Genomic DNA, 21,298 nt, shown 5'->3' with positions numbered 1-21,298 from the left:
GTCGACACGGCGATGACCTTAGGTTAGTTAGGTTTACATAGTTCTAAGTCTAGGGGACTGATGACAACAGATGTTAAGTCCCATAGTGCTTAGAGCCATTTGAACCATTTGAACTCATGCATGGTTGTTTACATCTTCGGGCAGGTTTAGTGACATCTCTGAACAGTCAAAGGGACTGTGTCTGTGATACAATATCCACAGTCAACGTCTATCTTCAGGAGTTCTGGGAACCAGAGTGATGCAAAACTTTTTGATGTGTGTAAATAGATGAATAAATAAAATTTTATTGTTGTTCAACTATTACAGCAATAGACAACATCAAGTTATGGATGTGTATAAATAAAAAGTATGTACACAATAAAGATGAGTTTTTGAAAGTTAAAGTTGCAATGAATTACAATAAAGTTTTAACAAAGTATGATATTTAGGCTAAAACAATTTGAATAAATCATCTTACATTGACAATGTTAAAGAATTTACTGAACACTGTCAAAACAATACCACTATGATGTCACATTTTCACATTCATTAAATTCATTGCCTGAGTAAAAAGGATTAATGGATAACCAACTATATGTGCTTTAATAAATGGAGTGGAGCTTCTACCCAATCTAGAGGCAGTTTGTCAAACATTTTTCACACCCACCACTCCATAACTGTTCAATGGTTTAAATAAGTGGTAGTCAATCTTTTCTAGTTACTGCCCACTTTTGTATCTCTGCTAGTAATAAAATTTTCTACTGTCCATAGGTCCTTCAGTAACTGTGATTTAGAAAGCAGGAAAGTAACTTTACCTCACAAATTTGTGAAGCAGATTTATGGCAAGACAAGCTTATAGTAATAATCATTTACCAAACACTTCACGTCAAAATTTTATGACGTTTATGAAAATATTTTTAAAAGCCATACCACACACAGCTCGTCATGAATGCTGAAACACTCACTAGTGGGTGTTAGGAGCTGGGTTGACTACCACTGTTTTAAGCAGTCTAGAGTAGTGTATGTCAATATGCCTAATATTTCTTGTACCATGAGAGTGTAAATCCCATCTAAGCTGGCCTTCTGATTAGTCATTCTTTGTATACAAGAGAACAGTGTAAATGTACAAATTTTTACAGTTAATATTTTTATAATTGGATAGATAAAAACTCCACTCACCTAGTGGTGACAGAACACATACAATAAAGAAGGTTATAATTAGTCAAGCTTTTGGAGCCAGAAGCATCTTCTTCAGGTAGAAGGGTTGAAGGGAAAGGAAGAGGGATGAAGGAAAAGGACTGGTGAGGTCTACTAGAAGGGGTAGATTTCAGAAAAGTAACCCAGGACCAGGGTTCAGGAGTGACTTACCAGACGGGATGTGAAGAAAAGACTGATTGCTGGGGCTGCACTGGACAATATTTGAAAACCTGTGGAAGATAGGATAATATGTAAGATAGAGATTACTCCTTTAACATTTTGCATTGTATGTAACAGAGGTGGGAGGGGCAGTGCAAAATACACACATCAAAAAAAGTATTGCATCACCTTAGTTCCAAGAGTTCTGAAACCTGTACAGAAAGTTGGAATAGAGATCAACATAAACATCATATCCATCCTTTTTATTGCTCATGAAAACTACACGTTGCGTGTTGTACCACCATTCAGTGAGACCTTCAGATCTAGTGGTCCAGATTGCTGTACATATCAGTATCTCTAACACCCAGTAGCACATCCTCTTGCATTGATGCATGCCTGTATTTATCATGGCATGCTATGCACAAGTTCATCAAGACACTGTTGGTCCACATTGTCCCACTACTCAACGATGATTCGGCGTAGATCCCTCAGAGTGGTTGGTGGGTCACGTCGTCCATAAACAGTCCTTTTCAGTCTATCCCAGGCATGTTCAATAGGGTTCATGTCTGGAGAACATACTTGCCACTTTAGTCGAGTGATGTCGTTATCCTGAAGGAAGTCATTCACAAGATGTGCATGATAGGGGTGCAAATTGTTGTCCATGAAGACGAATGCCTCACCAATATGCTGCCGATATGGTTGCACTATCATTTGGAGGATGGCATTCATGTATCTTATAGCCGTTACGGCACCTTCCATGACCACCAGTAGTGTACATTGGCCTCACATACTGCCACCCTGAAATAGCAGGGAACCTCCACATTGCTGCACTCACTGGACAGTATGTCGAAGGCATTCAGCCTGACTGGCTTGCCTCCAAATACGTCTGCGATGATTGTCTGGTTGAAGGCATACACTACACTCATTGGTGAAGAGAATGTGATGCCAAACCTGATGGGTCCATTTGGCATGTTGTTGGGCCCTTCTGTGCTGTGCTGCATGGTGTCATGGTTGCAAAGGTGGACCTCGCCATGGATGTCGGGAGTGACGTTGCGCATCATGCAGCCTATTGCGCACATTTTTAATCATAACTCGACGTCCTGTGGCTGCACAAAAAGCATTATTCAACATGGTGGTGTTGCTGTCAGGGTTCCTTCAAGCCATAATACATAGGTAGTGGTCACCCACTGCAGTAGTAGCTCTTGGGCGGCCTGAACAAGGCATTTCATCAACAGTTCCTGTCTCTCTGTATGTCCTCCATGTCCAAACAACATCAATTTGGTTCACTCCAAGATGCCTGGATATTTCCCTTGTTGAGAGCCTTTCCTGGCACGAAGTCAAAATGCAGACATGATCAAATTGTGGTATTGACCATCTAGGGACAGTTGAACTACAGACAACATGAGCCGTGTACCTTCTTCCTGGTGGAATGACTGGAACTGATCAGCTGTCGGACCCCATCCTCTTGTAGGCACTGCTCATGCATAGTTGTTTATATCTTTGGGCAGGCTTAGTGACATCTCTGAACAGTTAAAGGAACTGTGTGATACAATATCCACAGTCAATACCTATCGTCAGGAGTTCTGGGAACAGGCTTGATGGAAAACCTTTTTTGATGTGTGTAGGTAGGTAAGAAAATGAAAAGTGTAGAAAACTATAATGGAGTGAAGAAATGAGCAGTTACTGTGAAGAAAAGCTGAGATGAAAAAAAAAATGTAGATTAAGGCCAGGTGGGTGGAGAGAACCAAGGACATGTTGTAGTGCTAGTTCCCACCAGTGGGGTTCTGAGATACTGGTGTCTGGGGAGAGAATCCAGATGGTGCATGCGATGAAACAGGCAACAAGATCAACTGTCACATTGTAGTGCATGCTCTGCAACAGGATATTGTATGTTGCCTGTATACACCCTCTGCCTATGCCCATTCATCCTAACTTATTATTTGGTGGTAGTCAGGCCGATGCAAAAGGCCAAACAGTGTTTACATTACAGCTGGTAAAGGACGTGTCATCTCACAGGTGGTTCTTTCTTTGATAATATATGTTTCACCACTTACAGGACTGGTATAGGTGGTGGTAAGAGTCTGCATAAGGCAATTCTTGCAGTGGGAATGGTCACAGTGGTAGGAGCCATACGGTAGGGAGATACTTGCAGAATGAACATAGGGTTGACAAGAATTTTGAAGAGATTAGGAGGCTGGCAAGAAGCTATCTAGGTGTGGTGAGAAAAATCTTGAACAGAATGGGTATCATTTCAGGGCATGATTTTAGGAAGTCATGGCCTTGTAGAAGTGGCTGATTAATACACTCCAGACCAGATAATATTGAGTGACCAGTGGTGTGATCTGAAGTTGTTTGTTGAGGGGATCAGCAGTACCAGGACTGGATGTGATGGCCCAGGAAATCTGCTATTGAACGAGGCCAGTGGGGTAATTTCATCCAGTGAAGCTGAGGTGAGAATGGTGGTGTATTTTGGTAAATAATGTGCATCTGAGCAAAATACATTTGCCATGAATACCAAGGCTGTATGGGAGGGCACATTTAAATACAAGCCATGATTTTTAGATCAATAAACAATGGTGTGCAGTGGGCAAGTTTTTGTGTGTTTGTAATAATCCTAATAACTGTGTCATGAACACACATGCAATTGCCTTACAATAAAAATAACTTTTCACTATGGTGTGTAATGTGTGGATCTCAAGACAATTTACTATATTTTAATATATCTAAAAGCTTAACACTACCTAAACAGTCTTTTATTGGCAAATCTCTTAGACAAAATACAATTTGTTGAGTTTTACTCTCAATGAGCGAAAATCGATAAGTTCGAAACTGGATTGACACTTGCAATAAGGTGTCTTTAGCGATAGTTTGATTATTTAAGTCTGAACTGACATTCGAAAAAGTTATATCATCAGTGTCGGGAATGGGGTGAGTATTTACATAAAATGGCAAATCACTTATCATTAGGATAAATAACAAATATCCCAGAACTTAACACACTTAAATTCATCTGTCTGTGCTCTCTCCTTTTCATTGCACCCCAGTTGTTTATGGCTATTAAGAAAAAATTAAAAATTCTTACCAACTTTGTTATTTTTGATTCCATAATAAACCAATTTGTTGAGAACCAAACCACACTCTAAATGATTGAAGGTCTTGCTACAGTTGCAAAAAGTATCCTGAGCAAAGTTTTTCTCCTCATAAGTGCAAAGCATCTTTTTTGTCAAAGATTCAGTAGCATGAACAGTAAATATGCCCTTCCTAAATCCAAACTGTGCAGCAGAAAGACTGTTATTACATTCCAAATAATAACATGACAGGTACTAAATAATGGATTGTAGTACTTTAAATAAAACTGGTGTCAGAGATACCGGGCGATGACTACAGGGGCAGTTTCTTTCTCCCTTCTTATAAATGGGCACAACCCTAGATAATTTAGGGGCAGTTTATTTCTCTCTTCTTATAAATGGACACAACTCTAGATAATTTTAACACCTCTCAAACTACACCTTTAGTTAAACATTTGTCAATACAATAAGTAATGGGAAATACTATACAACTTTTCGTTAATAGAAATATAATATGCACTCCTGGAAATTGAAATAAGAACACCGTGAATTCATTGTCCCAGGAAGGGGAAACTTTATTGACACATTCTTGGGGTCAGATACATCACACGATCACACTGACAGAACCACAGGCACATAGACACAGGCTTCAGAACATGCACAATGTAGGCACTAGTACAGTGTATATCCACCTTTCGCAGCAATGCAGGCTGCTATTCTCCCATGGAGACGATCGTAGAGATGCTGGATGTAGTCCTGTGGAACAGCTTGCCATGCCATTTCCACCTGCCGCCTCAGTTGGACCAGCGTTCGTGCTGGACGTGCAGACCGCGTGAGACGACGCTTCATCCAGTCCCAAACATGCTCAATGGGGGACAGATCTGGAGATCTTGCTGGCCAGGGTAGTTGACTTACACCTTCTAGAGCACGTTGGGTGGCACGGGATACATGCGGACGTGCATTGTCCTGTTGGAACAGCAAGTTCCCTTGCTGGTCTAGGAATGGTAGAACGATGGGTTTGATGACGGTTTGGATGTACCATGCACTATTCAGTGTCCCCTTGACGATCACAGAGGTGTACGGCCAGTGTAGGAGATCGCCCCCCACACCATGATGCCGGGTGTTGGCCCTGTGTGCCTCGGTCGTATGCAGTCCTGATTGTGGTGCTCACCTGCACAGCGCCAAACACGCATACGACCATCATTGGCACCAAGGCAGAAGCGACTCTCATCGCTGAAGACGACACGTCTCCATTTGTCCCTCCATTCACGCCTGTCACGACACCACTGGAGGCGGGCTGCACGATGTTGGGGTGTGAGCGGAAGACGGCCTAACGGTGTGCGGGACCGTAGCCCAGCTTCATGGAGACAGTTGCGAATGGTCCTCGCTGATACCCAAGGAGCAACAGTGTTCCTAATTTGCTGGGAAGTGGCGGTGCGGTCCCCTACGGCACTGCGTAGGATCCTACGGTCTTGGCGTGCATCTGTGCGTCGCTGCGGTCCGGTCCCAGGTCGACGGGCATGTGCACATTCCGCCGACCACTGGCGACAACATCGATGTACTGTGGAGACCTAACGCCCCACGTGTTGAGCAATTCGGCGGTACGTCCACCCGGCCTCCCGCATGCCCACTATACGCCCTCGCTCAAAGTCCGTCAACTGCACATACGGTTCACGTCCACGCTGTCGTGGCATGCTAACAGTATTAAAGACTGCGATGGAGCTCCGTATGCCATGGCAAACTGGCTGACACTGATGGCGGCGGTGCACAAATGCTGCGCAGCTAGCGCCATTTGACGGCCAATACCGCGGTTCCTGGTGTGTCCGCTGTGCTGTGCGTGTGATCATTGCTTGTACAGCCCTCTCGCAGTGTCTGGAGCAAGTATGGTGGGTCTGACACACCGGTGTCAATGTGTTCTTTTTTTCATTTCCAGGAGTGTATATGTACAATATCAGAGAGCCTAAAATTATTTACTATATGTAAAACGACATCTGGTGTTACATCTGAGGAAAAAAATGTATCTTTCAATGCATAGTTTACATTGTGACATTTAAAGGGAGCCAATAGTCTCATGACACCTCACAAGGCTTCCACAGATTTCACTAACAAACTGTATACCAAAGTTACTACATTCAAATTTTGATACTGGTACAGCGTCTGTGATGTAATCTGCCACCAAGGAAATGTGGGGTTGTTTATTGAAGATTGCAGTGCACCAATCTTGTGTGAATATTGAGACTCCTGACTGTTAAAAAGCTGACTGTCAGAAAGGACCGCACTACACTAGAATGCCACAGTGGCTCTGCTGGCAGAGACACAATGTATGGGATACAATGGAGCTCTGCACTTGTCATCTAACTGAGTGTGGCAGTTCTGCCTGCAGAAGTGGTACTGTGATATTCTGCCTGCCAGTGGAATGCATGGTGGTTTATGGTCAGCCCCCCACCAGTATGCCAGCAGAGCTGCCATGCAGTACATGCCACTCACCTCTCCAAATTCCACATGGATAGCTTTTACACCTGACCCTTTTATCTGCTGGATTCAAGTGAGACTGGCAATTTGGATCAATTCATCTCAAGACTATTCCAACATAGAGAGAGAGAGAAAAAGAGAAGAAGAAGAAGGTTTTGTGCTTGTGAGAGTAAAAAATGGATAAATGAAGACTAGTTCAAACAATTCCCCCCTCCCCTCCCCAGCCACATTACAATCACATTTAACTACTTGTAACATACATCGTATATCGGTTCGATAATATATCAACATCGGGATCCCTCAAGGAAGTGCATTAGGCCCAGTATTGTTTCTGGTAAATATAAATGATTTCCCACAACATATCAGCCATGAAGAGAAGATATTAATTGCTGATGACAGCAACATATTAATCACCAGTAAGGCACCAGCACAAATGCTGGAAAATTCTACTGAAGTGCTGAGGGATGTCTACAAATGGTCACAGGACAACAAAGTAACCCTCAACATAAAGAAAACAAATACAATATGCTTTAGAATGAATAGCAAACAGAGTCCCTTAAATTTAAAACTAGATACCATCTGCATAGATGATGTCCCTACAACAAAATTCTTAGAGTTGCACACTGACAGCTAAATGATGTGGAATGAAGATGCTACAAAACTCTCAAAAAAGATATCCAAAACATGTTATGCACTTAGAGTCCTGGCATCTGCAATCAATGATGAATTTCTGAGAACTGTATACTTTAGTTATACATATTCAGTGATTAGTTATGGTATAATTTTCTGGGGAAACAGTGCACAGAATTTACAAACAGTATTTAAAATGCAAAAGAGAACAGTAAGAATTAAAACAAAAAGCAGTAAGTGGGCCCACTGCAGAGAAATTTTCAAAATGTTAGAAATACTAACTGTTCCTTGTGAATTTACATTCCAAACCATAGTGAACATCAAGAAAAATATAGAAAATTATAGCACAAATAGCAGTTCTCATAACTATAATACAAAAACAAGTCACTATCTTCACCTAGACAGGAAAAATAAACATAAGACTAAAATAGTTTCTTGTATGAAGGTGTAAAACTGTATAATAAACTGCCACAGAAAATAAAAGAAACAGTTAACATGTACTGCTTTAAGAAAAATTTTAAACTGCATTTGCAGGAATAGTGTTTTTCCACTGTGCACGAATTGGTTAGTAAAAATGATTGTAAATAACTTTTGTCTCACAATGTTTAACTACATGTACGAAAAACTGTGTAAATATGAGAATGTACACAAACTGACGACAACTATACATTTTAAAATGTCTGAAGGTGGCTAAATAAATAAATACTAATTACACAGGTCGCCAAAATTTTTCTTGTGGCAAGATGATTTACCTTAAAATAGTGTCCTTTTTCTTTGATTCATCTTGAGAGGTATCTACTAACTTGTCAGTTGAATGTACTGACATTTTCACAATACTGAAGAATTAACACTGTAATTTCTTGAATCCTTGTCATGTGTGTGAAATAACATGTTTATTGCATGTTCAATAATGAAGGGATGCACCCCAAAACATCTCATTTTTCTGCATTCTCTTTCTCAAAACTACTAGTTCTTCTATGTTAATTTCGATACTGAGTGCAGAAGAAATTCCTCTGTCATCTTGTAGAGGCAGACCAGAGAGCTTCTGTGGCATACCAATGTAATAAGGACCCAAAATAGAATTGTGTTGCAATAGCACAAAAATGTTGAAAACTGTGTGCTGCAAGGTAGTGTATATTTTTTAACAAATGGCACCCTACTCATTTAATAGCAAGGCCAAGATTCAACAATACAAAATATGGGACAAACTGAAGGCAGATAACAAGATCAGGCAAGTTACAAGTTTGTGTACAACATGCATGCTTATAGGCATGTGTAAGATTGAAACTCAAAATTTGTTATCATTTTTAAAATAATAACATAAAAGGTATACAAACTGGAGGACTCAAAGATAATAGGCAATGTTGCAAATCAGTTTAACTATAAGCTGGGTAACTAGAAAATGACAAAATTATAGATATTATTTTATGAAGATAATTTGTGTGGGAATTCCCAAAGCTCGTCAAGATGTTTTGAGAAGGTGAAGTTTTACCAACTGAATAATTATCGAATTAACAACTTCTGGGTCAACGGAGGAGTCTGATCCCACCTGTCTCCTTTGACCTCTGACGTAAGGGTGTTGTAGTGTGTGACCTCATTACGGTGCGGAGTTTAGTTTATGAGTTGCTTGTGTTTGTAGATGTCATCTTGTCGTGTTGCGGTGCGGTGTTTAGTTTACCAATTGGTTATATGTGTAGATGTCATTATGTTGTGTTTGATGGTGCCCTCTGGTGGTGGTGGTGGTGGTGGTGTATGTGTGTGTGTGTGTGTGTGTGTGTGTGTGTGTGTGTGTGTGTGTGTGTGTGTTTGTGTGAGTGTGAGTGTGTGTTGTATTGAGTTCATTTGAGCTTTGATGTTGGCAGAGTCTGTGACAGAAGGATTGGAACTGTTTTCAGTGAGTTATCAATTTATTTTTTTGTCTATGTGTTTACATTTTTGATAGGTGTTATTGGTTTGCTGTTTGTGGTGCAGTAAGACATTTAATTTATTATCTGGCTTCTTTTGTTAGGTATGGATATGACAGTAAAGTTCAGTAGTGCGAGGCTGCAGGCAGACATGGGGGAGGACATGATGTCCTTAAGTTTCTGCAGATCTTTGGATTGATAGTAGAGATTGTCAGATGTAGTGTCTGCCAAGAAAATAAGAGGTTGATGAGAGGTCCAGCATCTCGGACCAGGGATGGGTACATGTGGCGGTGTCGAAAGGACAACTTTTGCGCTCCATTAGTTGCGGTACCTGGTTCTAGAAATCTAAGTTGGCCAAGAGAGATTATTTTGATGACTTATTATTTTTGTTATAGGTCCTCTATTAGTTTTTATGTGCATATGACTGGAGCGAGTGAGAGGACAGTGTTAGGTTGGTTTTCTTTTTGTAGAGAAGTGTGTTCTGAGTATGTGAAGTATAGTGGGTAAGTTGGGTGAGCCAGGGGTGGTGGTTGAGGTACATGAACAACTGTTTGGGAAGAGAAAGTATGGGAGAGGTAAGTCTCTGATAGGTTTATGAGTGTGAGGGACTGTTATTTCGAGGGGTGGGTAAGCTGATTGTGTTTTCAGCGTTTTGGAGAGGAGTACTAAGAGGGAATTGGTGGGGTTGGTCGAAGAGTATATTGAGGAGAAGAGTACTGTCGTTTCAGATGCCTTTTTGTCATACACTGGTTTGGGGAAGAGGGGTTATAATCATGTAGTTGTAAACCATAGTCTAGGGTTTAAAAATTACGAAACTGGGGCATGAACTAAGCCGATAGGAGGTTTTTTTTTGGGGGGGGGGGCCGTTACATCAGTAATGGGGAAGGGGGAGAGGCTCTTTTCTAACCTGCAATCTCATTTAGATGAGTGTTGCTGGTGCAAGAGCGTCCCTGGGCATTATTGTATTTTTCTGAGGGTAGTGAGTAAGAAGTACTGGCCAAGGATGGTTAGTTGAGGGGTTTGGTATGTGTGTGTGTGGGGGGGGGGGGGGCGGAATGGTTGTGGATTTAGGTCGGTGGGTTGAAGGGGAGGGGGGGTTATTTTACGATTATGTTGCAGAGAATCTTTCTTGTTGCAGTTGTTTTTGAATTGTAATGTGTGATTGAGTTTCGTTTATTTTGTCATTTTTATTTGTTTGAGGTCTTTCGTTTTCAGGTGAAGATTGAGGGCGCAGGGGAAGGTGTTCAGGTTGGTAGGTTGTTGGTGGTTTGGGGGTTTATTGTTTGTTTGTTTGTTTGTGTGTGTGTGTGTGTGTGTGTGTGTGTGTGTGTGTGTGTGTGTGTGTGTGAGAGAGAGAGAGAGAGAGAGAGAGAGAGAGAGATTGGGGTGACCAATCTAATGTGTAGTGGCGGAATTTGTTGGTGGTAAGTAGTCGTTTTTTGGGTTTGTTGTTTTAGGTTTTGGTATCGATCGTTGCGGTCCGATTTCAGTTTTTGTAGTAGGTTTTTTGTGGTATCGACACTTACCGTTGAGCTATGTAGGTGAAGGGAAGTGACTGATGTGGGAATGGATTGGGATCCTGGTGTGTGTTTTTATGTGTTTATATTTAGCTTACCCCACCCTAAAACGGCCAATTTACCGCGCTTGCCCCATTAGTTTGATTATATTTTTGGAAGGAGATGCTATTGTATTTATACGTATTTTCGTGTTTGTTGTCGTGTTTAAGTAGGCGCCATATTGAAGACTCTGAGAATGGTCATTTCCGCCATATTGATGACGTCAAGTGACAAAGAGTGGAATCGGACTCTTCTGTAATCCCGAAGTACTTTTTATGTAAGTGGATGTATTTGGAATTAGATAAAATAAGGCTACAAAACTATGCACTAAATTTTGGAAACAATAACAAATTCAAATTTGAACATTTTGGAACACTTTTTTTATTCAATCTGAGTATGAAGAGCTCTTGGTAAAGAAAGTAAAACATTTGTTGAAAAGAGAAGGATGAAGGCTTTCAGATGAACTATATGAATTCAGAAAAATCAGAATACAGCTATTTTTCACTGAAAATTTCACCTTCATATGATTTTTACTTATGAAAGATCACTAATATTTCTTTGAAGACAATACAATGAAATAATTATATTAATCTTTTCACTGATCAAGAAACTACACAGTGAATAATAATATTTTGATAACTTTTGCTAAAAAAACGAATTGAATATCTTGAGTAACTACTGTACGTGTACCACCTGTAGAAAGCATAAAAAAGTAGGTGTTAGTGAGAAATACGTTCAACCAATGCGTACTGCAGGAATTTTAACGCTCTAGAAGAAAGGTCAAATTGCCTTTTATCCTGTGATGTAAGAGGAAAATGTTATAGGAAAAAAAAATTGATCACTGTACCAAAATTTATCTGATTTTCGATTACCCCCAAGTTAACACGGAATCAACGTAACGAATGTTCTACATACAAAATTTCATAAAATACGAACTTTTTGCAACACACTCCTACATTAAATATGCCACCCATTTAAACTTCCTCCGCGTGTTTCGATTACGTTATGAAAGCGCGAGATCACGTAAAATCCTAGCCCTCCAAGAGGTGGCCCTGATTTTTGATTACTCCCAAGTCTGCGGCGATTCCTAGAGATCGTTATGACTGCGCGAGATCACTTAAGATCCGAGCCGTCCAAGAACTGGCTCTGGTTTTTGATAACCCACTTTTTGGCGCCTATTCCTTATGGTCGCAAAGGCATAATAAACGTAAGAGATGTTATCCTTTCATAAATATGAACTATTTACACCGCATCCCAACATTGCATATGTGAGCCATTACCCCATCTTACTCAGAATTCGAGTGTGTTGGGGCCGCGCACTATCGCTTTACAATCTAATGCTCTAAAATTTAATTTACTCTGATAGCGCTACGAAGGCGCGGGATCACTGAAGACCCGAACCCTCCAAAAGTTGGCTACAATTGGTAGTAGAGCGTGGTTAAATTATATTCCATTGAGGGACATAAACACGATACATAACAGGCAGGTGAAGTGAGTATGAAACAAATGCAAAGACGCCAAGACTTATAGCAACTTTGATAATAATAATAATAAGAAGAAGAATACACAAACATGTTTCTAATATAGCCTTGGCTACTGTTTCTTTTACATTTCTTTTCCATGTCACTACAAAATACAAACAAAATCAACATTTTAGGTTTCTGCTCTCTAACGGCTGAGTTTGTAACTAAAACTTTCTTGCTAGGGGATGTTCACAGATGGCAGCGTAGCAGAAGTCAGAAAACGCTGCAATCATCCTTTGCATAGACTTAATGACGGTGTAGGGCAGTTGTGTTCCGTCAGAGAATGAGTTTTTGGCGGGAAAATTTTGAAATATGATCGTGTGCTGCAACGAATTGTAGCACTAACTTGGCAAAAAGTATCCGGCTGTTCTCTGTAATACAGCAAATAGCATGGGATCAAATGGGAAACCTGCTACTCATTCGAAGTAGGAAAAAGTAAGGTAATGACAACTACGACACCGTATATTTGTATAGAGTGTAAGTGCACAGAGTTTGTTTAAGGAGAGCCGGAACAATGAAAATGACAAAATTAATTTTTTGGTTTTTTTTCATTATAAAATTATTTTAGTTTTCTGAATAAAACAAATCAAGTTTCACCCTTCTAAGTGAATTCTAAGTATGTTTTATATCGCTGCAAAGTTGACGCATCGCTAAACGGCTGTAGCGCCTTAGTGTGTTACATGTGAGGCTCTGACGGCGGGAAATACAAACACAGATCTTTCCGCCCGCCAAAAATTTCATCTTCAAAGATAATACTCGCAACGCCTTCAACTAGACTTCCCGTGTTTCGCTGACGCAAGAGTCTAGTCTACTCATACGCGACTCAACTGCCCATGCACAAGAGCCTGCTCGCAACTGCTCAAACGAATGTAATGTAAACAGCTGTCACGTCACGCTCACGCTTTCTTGTTACGAAGCATTGCATAGTCTTCCCAAAGCCTTTGACACACTTTGCTGTTGGCAAACGCTTGTATGGTTACTGTGTTTTATTGTTGTATATGGCGTATTTCCTTTGCGACTTAAGTTTTATTTTGGTTTTTTTTCTGTCACGTTTTGTTGCTGCAGTATTATTGTGAGAAAAGGGATACAGTGATATCCTTTGTTAGAGTATTGGTTCTTAACAGTCAAAATCACAAAACTTTAATTGAAAACTAAAACAATGAAAAATCCCCGGGTTTTTCCCGGATCTCCCGATTGTCCGGGTTGTATACACCCTGATCTTACTAAAAGTGGGAATTAATGATAGTTGAAAGCATCTTTCTTACTACCCTTTTTATACACTGATTTCACTTCACTCATTTTTTGAACCGTTGGATACGTGTTTTATCTAATACTGCAATTAATCATGTAAGAGGTTTAGAGATTTCTTTTAAGCACGCTTTAATAATAGCACTGGATACGCCATCCCATCCAGATGAAAAATTTTTCTTTAGCGTGTAAATTTCCCTGCGAACCTCTTGGTCATTCACTTCTACAAATTCAAATTCGGTACACTGGGTGAGATGGCATTGGGTCTCTACCTGTGAATATATAATATGGGTTGATTGTTCGCCAGAAATGTAGTAGTTATTATAAATATTACATACAGTATCTGGGTTTTTTTCTAATGTTACCATCATGTCTTACATTGAGTGGTTCCATGTTCAACTTGTTGGGACCTTTCCGTATTTATCAATCGGCTTCCAAGATGCTTTGCTTGTCAGACTATTCTCTTGTTTTGCTGTTAATTTGCTTCCTTGGGTTAACAGTTTCAGTTTTAAAAGTTTGTTTGGCCCTATTGTATTTTTCCTTGAAGACCTGCATAGTAGTAGATATAAAGCTGGTTTAGATCATGTACTTGCTGTCTGCGCCTTATCCGATTTGGTGGGAGTTTTAGTCTAGGATTACTTCTATTTTGACAATGTTTAACTACGTTCTGGATTTCTCTGACTGGACAACTATATTCATAGGAGTAATGATGCAGTAAAGTTCAGTAGTATTCATTCCATTTCTCATTCGACCCTTTTACCTGGTACACAGAATCCCATTTCTCATTCGCTAGTTTATCTTTAAGAGCATTAATATTTGAGGTATTCAGCATTCGTTTCTGTAGCACAATTTTTGTTATTTTAGGCACAACTTAATTTATAGATTCTATCACCTGACAGAAGTGGTCACAATAAATAAAATTTAAGTTACTGTAATTTACCTTATCTATAACATCTTTATTGATTGTAGCATAATCTATTCTAATGGAACATGTGTCTGTTACTCTGGTGTCAGAGTTCACTACATTTACAAGATTGTATGAGGTCAGCACGTCACTGAGTTTCACGTTTACTATATTATTTGAGTTTGCATCTATATTAAAGTCACCTAGTATAGTACGGTCATTAGAACCGGCCTGACCAACAACACTACTAAGTTTATCAATAAACATCATTACATCAGCATTTGGTGGCCTATATACTCCAATCACTTTATATTTTGGTAACTTAAGATCATTACTGTGGAGTACAATACCTGTCATTTAAATTGATCCTTCTTTAGTGTGGTGTTCAAGAAAGAAAATCTTTTTAGCTTCTATATCCTTATTAACATAAATTGCCACACCACCACCTTTATGGTTTTGCCTACAACAGCTATTTGCTAGTATGTAACCTTCTAATCAATAATATATTATTTCACTGCATTTTAGCCCATGTTCCGTTATTACTAGTACATGTGGCAAGTGTTCCTTTATGAATATTTACAGTATGTCTAGTTTGTATCTGAGATATTGCACATTTAAGTGCATTAGCTTTAAGGGTATTATCCCTTTTTGTTTATTTACCATCTTGCACGAATTAAAGTTTTTTGAGTTACACTTTTTACAAAATTTTGCATACACTGGTTTTTTAGAACTGTCCTGCAATGACTGATCACTTATTTCACAGCCTGGCTTTTCTTTTCTTGAACAGGACTCAGTCATATCTGAAATGCATCTCTGAAAACTATTACAAGGGTCCTTTATTCTAAAAAAGTCTCTGGGTGTAGTCCAGAGCAATTGGAGCTTTCTCCACACTGTCTTTCTCGCATAGTTGGCTTATGTGGGAAACTAGCTTGGCCTTCCATTTCCTGTTTAAGTGGAATCCGTGTTTTGTGTGTTCATCACGACTCATCTTACTTAAATCTATCAAATGTACATGTAGTGTCGAATATCTTTGTTTACCCATGTCCACAGTGGTAAATCATGTCGCCCTGGTACGTTTGTGATGACAATGTTCGTTTGAAATAGTTTTGGTAATATGTTACGGAAACATGGTAGGGTGCCTTGTTTTCGTTTTTGTATACGTCGTTGCCGCCGACAATAATCACAACGTGAGCGTCTTTGTTCAACTGACTTGTTTTGTTGTAATATTCTCCACCACTGCATTTAACATTGCACCAGGCTTGATTTTTCGCGAACACTGAAAGCTTTGAACTCATATTTTCGCGAAAACTTTTGGATAGATCTTACCCATGACTCTCGGCATACGGAAGGAGGTCTTTGGTGCATCTTAAGGTTGGCAACTTCTTTTTTGGTTCTTTAGCGGGAGTTTTGTGATTACTTTCTGGTTTGTTTATGTCTGTTGTGTTACCACAGTCCGGTACTAAGTGCTGAGAATTTGTTTGATAATTGTATCACTGGGGCTATACTTGCATGTAGATCTTGCTTGTTTTTTTTTTCGGCACACGCGGAATGACCTTTAACAACGGCCCTGTCATGAGTTAGGCGACAATTCCGATCCACTGCTTTATATTTCGTTTCCAGCTTTTGATATTTCCTCAGAGATTCTTGATATTTTGTATTGATTGACATTAAATCATCTGTTAACACACTTATTATTTTTTCTTTTGTTTTTAGCGTGTTCGTTATTTCGCTTTCCGCGGCGCTTATGAGGCACTGTCGGCATGTCCAGTCATGTTCGTCTTTTATATATTTCAAATTGACTTTGACACGTTTATAGTGGTACCAGTACTTGCAGTCGACACACAGGATACATCATTTGACTTTCTTCATGCAAATTTTACGAACCTCACTATCACTTTTTAAAGAAACTGAGACATCACTACACGAAAAATATTCATTCGACGCCATCATGGATCCTGGCAGTTCAAATATGTATTGACTAGGGAGAAGCAAAATGTTTAATTTTTTAAAGAGGGGCTTGCATGTTTCTCTTTACTTTAGTGTGGGATTATTCTAACTGCTTTCTTGTAGTGTAAATACTTTAAGTATAATAAATTGAGTGAGAAGTGCCTGACTTGCCGTAGAATTGTTAGTTCCAGGGTTTGGTGTAATGGATGCAGTAGTTTTTTTCATTGGGGGGACTGCAGTGGCTTGGGTGTCGGTAAAGTGGATCAGGCTCATCAGTGATTATGTAGGATTTGCAGCAGGAGGGGAAAATTGCTGCCCTTCAGGCTGAGCTAGATCAGGCTAGGGAAGACCTGGACAGGTTAAGGAGGGAGAAGGGCAAAGAGAGGTGGAAAGTGGCAACAGGTAACAGAAGGAACAGGCCTAGAACTAAGTCTGACAGTTTTGTGGTGAATGTCAAAAATAAGTTTGACCTGCTGCTTCAGTTAGAAACTGGTGAGTCTCAAGCAGAGGTAGGTGTACACAGGACACAACAAACTTTCGATAGGAAATTGAAAAAAAATGTAGAAAGTCATAAAAAAGGAAGAAAGTTTTGTTGTTAGGCAGTTCTCATGCCAGAGGTGTAGGCCAACTTCTTCAGGAGGCATTGGGACCAGAATACCAGGTCACAAATTTTTTCAAACCAAGTGCTAGTCTGGACCAGGTAACAGAGGATTTAGGTTCACTCTGTAAAGGATTTACCAGAGAAGACACTGTGGTTATTGTGGGACGGCCAGGGAACAGTATCGACAGAGATCCTGGGTACAGTATAGAGTGTGACCTGGTAAAGGTTGCATCGGCATCGAGACACACCAATGTTGAATTTGTATTTGTCCTGAGACGCCATGACCGGCCTCATCTGTTGGGAGAGTTAATTTGGAGTTGGAATGGCTGTTTGGGTCAGGTGCAGGGGTTCATATTGGTGTGGTTCCTGTTGATTATCTCAGTTGGTGGGCCTATACCAGGCACGGCCTACATCTCAATGGGAAAGGAAAAGGGTAAACTGACTGGGGTAATATCAGGAAATTTAAGGGGGGAGGCACTGCCGTGAATGGTAAAATACCAGTGTTTACAGGTGTTGGAGCAGCACCTTTTTTTAGGATAGGTAAGACAGAAAGGTGTCAAGTTCTACGAGAGGTCAGGATTGAAACAAATCTTCAGTAAACAAATCTTCAGTTTAGGAAAGAACTTAAACAGAACAATTCTAGCACATTGGATCACCAATCACAGCTGTCAATTAGAATTTTTCACCAATCACCAGACATTTTATCTCCACCATGTTGTATCTCAGTCCTAGGTAATTGCATTGATGAATTAAAGTCACCCAACCCAGTTGACACAGTCTGCCTCTCTGAACACCATGTGACCACTGGTATAGGAACTAGGCCTAAGCACAATGAGAAACTCAGACAGGAGAGTACTGCAAATGTTAGAATAAGGAAAGGTTATCATAAAACTATAATTAAAAATAATGTAAGTATATTTCGTCAAAATATTGGGAGTTTAAAGAATAGAACAGATGAGCTTCTGGTTTATTTAGAAGATTTAGAAGCTGAGGATGAAATATATATACTATGCCTGTCTGAGCATCACATTGTTACTGATATGGATAAGGTAAATGTAGGTGGATATAAGGCCTCTGCACATGTAATTAGAGAAAATATGGAGAAAGGAGGAGTTGCCATATATGTCAAAAGTTATCATTGTGCAAAAAGTATAGAAACAAAAAGTTTTATATAGAGAAACATATAGGAACACGTGCATGTGAGCTTAAATTAAATAAAGGCACGTTTATAATTGTAACTGTACATAGGTCCCCATTGGGAAATTTTCCTCTATTTCTGAAAAATTTGGACTCCTTGTTGTGCTATCTGTCAGACAGGGGGAAGCAAATTATTATTTGTGGGGACTTCAATGTAGATTCTCTGACAGAGGGTAAAAGGAAAAATGACCTTGAAGTATTACTCGGTTCTTTCAATTTGACACCCGTTATTGATTTTCCTACTCGGGTGGTAAAGGATAGCAGTTCACTGATAGATAACTTCTTTATAGACCAATATAAGTTTAACCAGATAAACGCTCAGCCTGTTGAGAATGGTCTTTCTGATCATGGTGCACAGCTAGTTACAATATATGACATAACTCCATTCAATAGTACTAAATAGTCCTCCAAACTAGTACGTTCAGTCAATGGTTTAACAATTGCAAATTTCAGGGAAAGCCCACAGCAGTTAGACTGGGATGAGGTGTACCGTGAACCCGATGCCAATTTAAAATATAATTTATTTCATGACACTTTTGTAAATGCATTTGAAAACTGCTTCCCCAAGAAAATAGTTAAATATACTCGTAAGAAACCATGTAACAAACCATGGCTTACTAAGGGTATAAAAATATCTTGTAACCGGATAAGGGAAATGTATCTGACAACAAGACGGAGTAGTGACCCGGAAACTATCAAACATTATAAAAACTATTGCGCTATATTAAGAAAAGTTATTAAAAAATCCAGAAGTATGTGTATCATGTCTGGAATCAGCAACTCTGATAATAAAATTAAAACAATTTGGAATATTATTAAAGGAGAAACAGGTCAACCAAGATAACAGGAAGACAGTAGCACCATCAAATTGAATGAAAACTTTACGAAGAAAAAGTCATAAGTTGAAAATAATTTTAATAATCGTTTTCTAAATGTTGTAGATATAGTAGGATCCAGGTGTTCATTGGAAGATGCTAGGCTGTTAATGGAAGAGGCCATATCTATGCAATTTGATACAATTGAGATCTTACCCACTTCTCCCTCTGAAATTAGGAAATAATAAACTTGCTTAAAAGCAAAAACTCACATGGAATTGATGGCATTTCCAGCAATATACCAAAAGCTTGTTCTCAACAGATAAGTAAGATTCTCAGCCACCTGTGTAATAGCTCTCTGGAACAGGGCATTTTCCCTGATAGACTGAAATGTGCTATTGTTATATCTTTGCATAAAAAAGGGGATAGATCTGATGCCAACAATTACCATCCAATCTTCCTTTTAACAGCCTTATCCAAAATTTTTGGGAAAGTAATGTATTCAAGAGTAGCTTCACATATCTGTAAAAATGAAGTACTAACAAAATGTCAGTTTGGTTTCCAGAAAGGTCTTCCAACAGAAAATTCCATATATGGCATGAATGATCTGAATAACCAAACACCACCCATTGGGATTTTTTGTGATCTCTCAAAGGCTTTTGATTGCGTAAATCATGAAATTCTGCTAGACAAGCTCAAGTATTGTGGCATGAGTGGGACAGTGCACAAATGGTTTAATTCGTACCTAAGTGGAAGAGTGCAGAAAGTTGAAATAAGCAGTTCTCATAATATGCAAAGATCAGCACATTCCTCAAACTGGAGAACTATCAAGAATGGGGTTCCACAAGGGTCGGTCTTGGGTCCTTTGTTGTTCTTAATATATATTAATGACTTTCCATTCTATATTCATGAAGAGTCAAAGTTAGTTCTCTTTGCTGATGATACAAGTATAGTAATCACACCTGACAAACAAGAATTAACTGATGAAATTGTCAATAATGTCTTTCAGAAAATTACTAAGTGGTTCCTTTTAAACATACTCTCACTGGACATTTGATAAGACACAGTACATACAGTTCCCTACAGTAAATGGTATGATGCCATTAATAAATATACACCTTAATCAGAAGCATATAGCTAAGGTAGAAAATTCAAAATTTTTAGGTGTGTTCACTGATGAGAGATTAAATTGGAAGAAACACATTGATGGTCTGCTGAAACGTTTGAGTTCAACTACTTATGCAATAAGGGTCATTGCAAATTTTGGTGATAAACATCTTAGTAAATTAGCTTACTACGCCTATTTTCACTTATTGCCTGCATATGGGATCATATTTTGGAGTAATTCATCACTGAGGAATAAAGTATTTATTAGACAAAAGTGTGTAATCAGAATAATAGCTGGAATCCACCCAAGATCATCCTGCAAACATTTATTTAAGGATCTAGGGATATTCACAGTAGCTTCGCAGTATATATACTCTCTTATGAAATTTGTTATTAACAACCAAACCCAATTCAAAATTAATAGCAGTGTGCATAACTACAATACTAGGAGATTAAATCTAACTTTGGCACAGAAAGGGGTGAATTATACTGCCACTAAAGTCATTGGTCACTTACCAAATAGTATCCAAAGTCTGACAGATAACAAACAAGAATTTAAGAAGAAATTAAAAGAATTTCAGAATGACAACTCCTCCTACTCCATAGAGGAATTTTTACATATAAATTAAGAAAAAAAGAAACAAAATATAAAATAAAATAAAGAAGTTGTTGTATTAACTTAATTATGTTATTAAATTAACTTAATTATGTCATGTATTGGAAAATTTGACTCGTTCCACATCATTACGAAATATCGTATTCATGATCCATGGAACTAGTATTAATCTAATTTAATCTAATCTAATCTCACTGATTCGGTACTATGACCCAAAAAATAATATGGTCCTGAATGGAAAAGAGCGTAACATAGGCTCACTGAGTGGAGCACAAAATAAACTTTGTTTAGCCTGAAACTAATCACGTTGATGTGGTTTTTCCGTGTGAATGTGTCAGTGATATGAATCCCTAAGAATTTTGCCTCACAGACATT

The 21,298-nt window shown here is 39.0% G+C and overlaps 1 protein-coding gene across 1 annotated transcript in view; it reads right to left on the bottom strand.

The window, feature by feature from the left end:
- Positions 1 to 1,387: 1,387 nt before the first annotated feature.
- Positions 1,388 to 21,298, bottom strand: part of LOC126278044 (mitochondrial ribonuclease P catalytic subunit) — a 183,368-nt gene continuing 163,457 nt past the window's right edge. The window contains exon 9 of the mRNA XM_049977806.1: positions 1,388 to 1,406. The gene's annotated coding sequence lies outside the window, so the exon portion shown is untranslated. The remainder of the gene's footprint in view (positions 1,407 to 21,298) is intronic.

This window comes from Schistocerca gregaria, chromosome 6 (genome assembly GCF_023897955.1).
Source record: "Schistocerca gregaria isolate iqSchGreg1 chromosome 6, iqSchGreg1.2, whole genome shotgun sequence".
Classification (NCBI taxonomy): Eukaryota; Metazoa; Arthropoda; class Insecta; order Orthoptera; family Acrididae; genus Schistocerca; species Schistocerca gregaria.
Note: the sequence above shows the minus strand (reverse complement) of the source record. Positions and strands in the feature narration are given on the sequence as shown.